The 7511-nt window shown below is 41.3% G+C and overlaps 1 protein-coding gene across 3 annotated transcripts in view; it reads left to right on the top strand.

Moving 5' to 3' along the window:
- Window positions 1-230: 230 nt before the first annotated feature.
- LOC115426941 (ETS-related transcription factor Elf-2-like) overlaps window positions 231-7511 on the top strand; it is an 88590-nt gene continuing 81309 nt past the window's right edge. For all 3 annotated transcript variants that reach the window (XM_030145224.1, XM_030145222.1, XM_030145223.1), the window contains exon 1: window positions 231-529. The gene's annotated coding sequence lies outside the window, so the exon portion shown is untranslated. The remainder of the gene's footprint in view (window positions 530-7511) is intronic.

Below are 7511 nucleotides of genomic sequence, written 5' to 3'. Positions count from 1 at the left end.
AAATAAGGCAAGATTTTTTTAATATGGTCGTTGATAATATTTTTGACCGCTAAGTTTTTGGAGGTCACTAGCCAATGGCAGATGAGATAAAACATTAATTTTACTCCCTGGTCATGTGTTTCGGTTTATGTTTGTTATGCTTTATGATATGTTTTAGGATAAAAGCAGACCGGCGCCGCTGTAACGTGGTCGTGGGGTCTGCCTTGTGACGTCATGGCGCTCCGTGCGTTCACCCGCTGGATCAATCCGAGCGGAGAGGCGGCGCGCCGGAAAGCTACAGGCTAGCAAGAAACGCGCAGCAATCAAAACACAAACTCCAGGCCCTGCGCCCACATAGACTTCTTTCATTTCAATGCAGAAAGCCAGCAGGTCCAGCAAAGGGCTTCTTGACGGACGGGGGTCTTCCAAACACCGGTTTATGTGAACGAAGGGAGCGTTTTGGCCTCGTCAACTTGGCTAACATTCGCTAACGAAAGGCCCAGCTAGCGACAGCCGTGGAGCTTAGTTTTTGTAGCAAAAGCAAAACAAGGTAAGGGGAGGAAACACGCTGCATTAACATATCAAGGCACACTGACATATGTTTGAACTTATGTGGTGGCTTGTTAGTGACTTACTCTACACGACAAACTGAACCTGGAATATGTTATACACGTCATTTAGCCGTCTGCTAACTGTTTCGTACTCAATAACTATCTTCACTTACTACCCAACACCAAGTTATACGCGCACGGTTTTGTCCTTTATAAAGAGGGGTGATTGGTAATGTTTTTTTTTAAACTTGAATATAAAATATGTCTCTGCAAAGTTTATAAGACGAGCATCAGTGATAAATAAGTTGGTTGTGTTCAGTAGTAGAATAGCGTAGAGGTAAGAGGACCGTGACTCCGACACATAAAGTAAACAGGCAGAGGATGGACCGTCATCTACACCAACACTACACCCGTACTACACCTCTGCTCAGATGCGTTTCACAAAGGCTGTCTCTGTGAAGGTAGTGCTCCTGGCCTTTAGCTTCAGGCTTACATTTGTAGTTTGTTATTAGTGCTCAACACTGTAGACAGTGAAGCGTCAGTGAGCCACATCCACAACAGACTAGTTTCCATGTAATGTTTCTATGAGTTTGCAACCCTGAGACCCCGGGTGAATAGATTCTGTTTATATAACGGGACTGTTGACAAATGAAAGGGAAACCTGGTTGTTGTTGAAGCTGTTCAACAACAATGGGAGCAGCCAGCATGCATCAACTGTTATAATAAAGGTTGCTTTTTTAAATTTGTCCCTATTCAAATGTAGTGTGATCATGGCCTGAAAGAATGTACAGATATGTGATGGTTCAGGGTAAATGCACTTGCCATGTTAAAGCTGCTGGACCTGAAATTAAAAAGGAAAAAAAAAATCTGTTTAAACTAGATGTTGATACCAATATCGGGTATAGGTCCAATACTGAGTGTGTGTACTTCTGCTCAAACTCGTAAAAGTGCTCCGATACAAACACACCGATACCACTTTATGACAGCGTGATGTTCACAGTTATGTGCAGCAGGTATGCGACAGAGGAGTAATGTCAGTAGTGGGGAGATTTTTCAAATACATGATGGTGACAAAAGTAACAGTGACTGAAAGTTATGTTGAAAACGCAGACGGATACGGATGGAGCGTTCTGTTCATCCTCTACCTACATTCTTTTTGTAATTCTGTACGTTTTCCGGGTACTCGCGGATGCATGCTCAGACGGAGAATATGGAGCACTACCACTGGGAACCATGGAGATAGCGGATCTTTCCAAAGAGTGAAAGTGTGAGTTGGTGAAAAACAACTGACATATTTATGACAACTACTCATCAATATCAACATTAGCATCCACATTAGTATTACCTCCTCTGTTGTGGCCATGTTTGTTTTTGCTGACTTTCTTCTTCTTCGTCTCAAAAAACGTTACTATTCTTTGTAATACTTGGCAAGTATGGTTAATTAAGAGCAGCGCCTTGTCATGGATTGATTGAGAAACGCTCATTCCAATGCATTAAATCTCAGTGGCAGCACTTTGTTATAGTCAGACTAGTGACAATAACAATAAAGCACATTTTCAACAGTAACCAAGAACTGTAATGGTATTATTCAGTACTCATATCGGTACTCAGTATCAGCAAGTAATCAAATGTAAGTACTTGTACATGGTCTGGACAAAAGTGGTATTGGTGCATCCCTAGTTTATCTGTCTGAAAACACCACTGATTAGTGTTTTCATCAGATTTTCTACAGCTTGACATCACAGAAAGGGGAAGAATTAAGTGCTTAACCTGAAAGGGAATGGGTAAACTCAGGCCAAATGATGCCAAAATACTGTCAAGTCCTGCAACCATACAGCCAGAAAAAGAATTGTGCAATATGACATAACATATTGTGTGATGAGAAAAAAAAAAGTTTTCAGGGCGTTTTCTAGAAAAAATTAGTAAGAGGGAGCAAAGGTAGGTGAGAGAGCGAAGCGACCAAGTGTGGTGCTGAAGGGGGAGTTTCCCTTTTGAAAAATTTAGGTAAAAATGGAACATTCTGAGACTATCTGAGAGGGATACTGGAACTCTAGTGGCCCTCCTGCAATTTTTTTAAAGCAACCAATTAGGGCTGTGGCTATCAAATATTTTAGTATTTGAGTATTCTACTGAAAATTCCTTCGATTATTTCAAGTAATCGGATAAAACTTATTTTTGCTTGGTTAAAGAGCAATTATAAATGCACAAGAGGAAATAAGGTATTTCACTTAATAATGAAGGACCAATTGATTTCCTTTTTTTTTTTTTTTTTTTTTAATAATTAGCAGTTTAATTTGTTACATTCATATTTTGCATATGCATCAAAATGTATTTTCTTGACTAGAAACATTTTCAGAGGCAATTGCAAATACAAATAAAAATACATAAAATTTAATTACTTTCAACTTAGTATTTCTTGTAAGTATCAAACCTATAAGGCATTAATAAATTTAAAAAAAAAAGGCATGAACATTGCCTTTTTGACGTGTACCTTAACTTTGGCAGCTGTAAGTTTCAGAATTTTCAATTTAGACTTAACAGGAATGTGGCATATAAGAGGCAAGAACATTTGAATGGGGTCTTGGAACGAGTCCATGCATGAACAGTTTTACATATTTCTGCTATATTTAGGAGAATCAAGGCAATGCCCCCCCCCCACCTCATCTGTCGCATAACTTATAACTCCCCCCCACACACACACACACACACGTCCAGTTGTTTCACTTCATTTTAGCAAAAAGTAGTTGGATTTTGCCAAAATTTGGCCATGACAAGGTAAGAGAAAGCTTTCACCAAGCCGTGCACCATTTTGGCCGTGCTTTTGGTAAATTAACCATGCAAGTCACGGCTCGCTGCCTAAATCTATGGTTGTGAAATTGTAATAAACTAGCCACACAATCGACAGTAGCCATAATTAACACAAACCTAGCCCTCTGCAGGGCTAACGCCATGTTAGTAAGGTATATTGACGTTAATCTCATTGATTTGCACTATGTTAGTTCTATTTTATCCAGGGTCCTCCGCTCCATTCTGGGTGTTTTATGAGAAGATGCTACATCGGAAATGTGATGTTGTTTTACGGAAGGGCCGTGTTACAACGGACACATGACACAGTGTTTTACCTTGCTGTTCAGTCTGAAATGCTTCCACGCTAACGACATTTTCTGTCTTTTTTATTGTGTTTTTTTTTTTTTTTGTCTTTTGTCATCATTATTGTATTCACTCGCCTGTCTATGCTCGCCTCTTCTATCTTCCCGCTGCTTCATCCTAACACTTCCGCATCCTCTGTCATCTTCCTTTGCGTGAGTAACGTAGGCGCGTTGTGACACATTAAATAATCCGTGCGAAATGCCGTGCTTTGAGCTTTACAATTAAATAAGCGATTCCTTGAGGCAGAGAATATTCCTCAACCATTTTGTGTAATCAAGGTACTTGAATTACTCAAGGAATCGTTTCACCCCTACAACCAATTGAAGAGTAACTTATTCTTCTGTTAGAAGTGTAATTAAAGCCGCAAGCGGCATCTAAAGGCCCTCGCCACGGGCACGTTCAGTAGAAGTATGTCCATCGTTCAGCAGGTGGCGCTCTAGCACCAAATTTCAATGTCTTCTGATGAATGGGTGTAGGCCTGGGAGGTTGACAACTGATTCAAATTTGAGGCAAATCTTTGTTTGTATGTCCGAACTAAAGAATGTTTTGTATAAGTAAATCTGTAGGGGGTGTTAAGCAGCTAAAATTAAATTTCTTCCATTGAATGGGTGTAGGTCTGCGAGATGTACCACTGAGTCAAATTTGAGCCAAATCGGTGTTCGTATGTCTGAATTGATGCAATTTTCGTGAAGGTAAATTTTTAGAGGGTGCTACTGAGCGAAATGGCAATTTTTTTTGATAAATGGGTGTAGGCCTGGGAGATTGACAACTGATTCAAATTTGAGCCGAATTGGTGTTCGTATGTCTAACGTGAAGTAATTTTCGTAAAGGTAAAATTGTAGGGGGCGCTATAGCACCGAATTTCAAATTTTCCTGATAAATGAGTGTAGGCCTGGGAGATAGACGTCTGAGTCAAATTTGAGCCAAATCGGTGTTCGTATGTCCAAACTGAAGCAATTTAAAAAAATTTTGTAGGGGGCGCTGTAGTGCAAAATTTCAGTTTCTTTTGACAAATAGGTGTAGGCCTGGGAGACAGATGTCTGAGTCAAATTTGAGCCAAATCGGTGTTTGTATGTCCAAACTGATGTCATTTTTGTAAATGTACATTTGTAGGGGGCGCTATAGTGCGAAATTTCAATTTCTTTTAATAAATGGGTGTAGGCCTGGGAGATAGACATCTGATTGGAATGTAAGCAAAATCGGTGTTTGAATGTCTGAGCTGAAGCAATTTTTGTGATGGTAACTTTTCGAAAAAACTTTGCAAAGTTTGCGACCTCGTCGCACAAAAATGGTGACACCGATTCAAAAAATTCGGCTAAATTTGATGCCCCACTTCTCTAGATACTGTATCCCAAATTTGAGCTCATTCAGCCAAATGCCCAAGGAGGAGATAGTTACCTCCGCCAAGGAGGTTATGTTTTTGCCAGGGTTTGTTTGTTTGTCTGTTTGTTTGTTTGTTTGTTTGTTTGTTTGTCTGTCCGTTAGTGTGCAACATAACTCAAAAAGTTATGGACAGATTTGGATGAAATTTTCAGGGTTTGTTGGAAATGGGATAAGGAAGAAATGAATAAATTTTGGTGGTGATCGGGGGTGGGGGGGCCCACGGGGGGGGCCTCTGATCGTTAGTGTGCAACATAACTCAAAAAGTTGTGGACAGATTTGGATGAAATTTTCAGGGTTTGTTGGAAATGGGATAAGGAAGAAATGATTAAATTTTGGTGGTGATCGGGGGCGGGGGGGGGGCCACTGATCGTTAGTGTGCAACATAATTCAAAAAGTTATGGACAGATTTGGATGAAATTTTCAGGGTTTGTTGGAAATGGGATAAGGAACAAATGATTAAATTTTGGTGGTGATCGGGGGTGGGGGGGCCCACGGGGGGGGGGGCACTGATCGTTAGTGTGCAACATAACTCAAAAAGTTATGGACAGATTTGGATGACATTTTCAGGGTTTGTTGGAAATGGGATAAGGAAGAAATGATTAAATTTTGGTGGTGATTGGGGGTGGGGGGGCCCACGGGGGGGGGCCACTGATCAGCCTTGGCGGAGGTCTGCGCTCTCCGAGTGCTTCTAGTTAAAATATGACGTCAGCGAAAACGCTGACTCAGCATTTTGGAAATTCAATCCAATATGGCCGACTAAGGGTTGGGTTTGGGGCGTGGCTATAATAATATTTTTTGTTTGTCTCCTCATGATGAATCTGTGTACCGATTTTCGTGGCTCTACGACAAACTTTATGTTGGACGCGCTCCCATTGGCGTAATGCATTTCCATTTTTCAAGGACGCGCTGCTGCAACATTTCTTTACCGACATCTACGAAACCTATATGTAAATTCAATTTCTCGCACTTCTGAGTTTTAGGCAAAATTTGGTGAGTTTTCGTAAATGTTCAGGGGGTCAAATTTGAGCTCAAAGAGCAGGAGAAAAAAAAAAAAAAAAAAAAGAATCTGAGCTAGAACAATATAGCCGTTTCCATGGCAACCACATATTATATTATTATATATTAATAATGTATTATTATATTATATATTATTTGAAAGCTCTCGAGCTCCCCCACATGTCTGTGGGGTCAGATGTCACGTGTCGTGCACTTACACTCACATGACTGACCCCGAGTGGGCGTGTCCCATTGACTCCCATTCATTCTGAGCAGGTGTAAATATGCGGTTTGTGCACATGTCATGTACATCTTTGGAAAGGTCTCAGTGCCGTGAACGTGAATATGTGTGAGAGTGGTGACAGTGGCGAAAGGCGACCGCGTCACTGGCGATTTCATCCCCATGTGCCCACTGCAGACTCAATAGGCCCTGCGCCGGCTTTACTCGGCTCGGGCCTAAATAATCTGAGCAAGAACAATATAGCCGTTTCTATGGCAACCACATATTTGGCCTTATTTGAAAGCTCTCGAGCTCCCCCGCATATCTGTGGGGTCAGATGTCACATGTCGTGCACTTACACCCACATGACTGACCCCGAGTGGATGTGGCCCATTGACTCTTATACATTCTGAGCAGGTGTAAATATCCGATTTGTGCATTATGTTATGTACATCTTCGGAAAGGTCTCAATGCCGTGAAGGTGAATATGTGTGAGTGGCAAAAGGCGACCGCGTCACTGGCGATTTCATCCCCATGCGCCCACTGCAGACTCAATAGGCCCTGCGCCGGCTTTACTCGGCTCGAGCCTAATAATGTTGTAAATTTCGATGAGCGGGCGCTAGCTGAAAGTATGAGGGTGCAGCGCCCCTGTTCCCCGGTCAAGAAAAACCCTTGGTTTTATATGCACATGCCAAATCACCTTCTGTGACAGTAATTGTTGTGTATTTTGTGTTCTTCCATATGGCAAAAATTCAGCAGGAAATTAACATGAATGCAAGAGAAGCCTTGAGAAAGTGACCTTAACATACAATGTTGGAATTCTGAGCAAAAATTTAGTTTGCAGCTTCTGGAGCTGCGCAACATATCGTTTGAGCATCGTCACTGCGATGTACGTGTGCGCAATAGTCACATCGCTGGTCCTGCAATTTAAGAGGCAAATGAACTCAATGTGTTCTCATCTAATTTCAAGAGTACTTGGCACACACTGCATGCAGTGATCCACTAATCACAGTCATTCTTAAGTCTTCAGTTTGGAGTGAGTTGCTGGTAACAATATTGACAAATTAGCAACGAACGAGTAAATCACTGTAAATAAAAACTTGGCGCCAAAAAGAAAAGCAACGTCAGTTTTCTGGAATTTCTTCGGCTACAAGAAGGATGATATTGAAACACGTGTTCTGTGTTGATAGTGCCTTGCACCTCTTGCCACAAGAGTAAACACAACTTATTAG

This window comes from Sphaeramia orbicularis, chromosome 10 (genome assembly GCF_902148855.1).
Source record: "Sphaeramia orbicularis chromosome 10, fSphaOr1.1, whole genome shotgun sequence".
Lineage (NCBI taxonomy): Eukaryota > Metazoa > Chordata > Actinopteri > Kurtiformes > Apogonidae > Sphaeramia > Sphaeramia orbicularis.
This window is presented reverse-complemented; position numbering and strand designations above follow the sequence as displayed.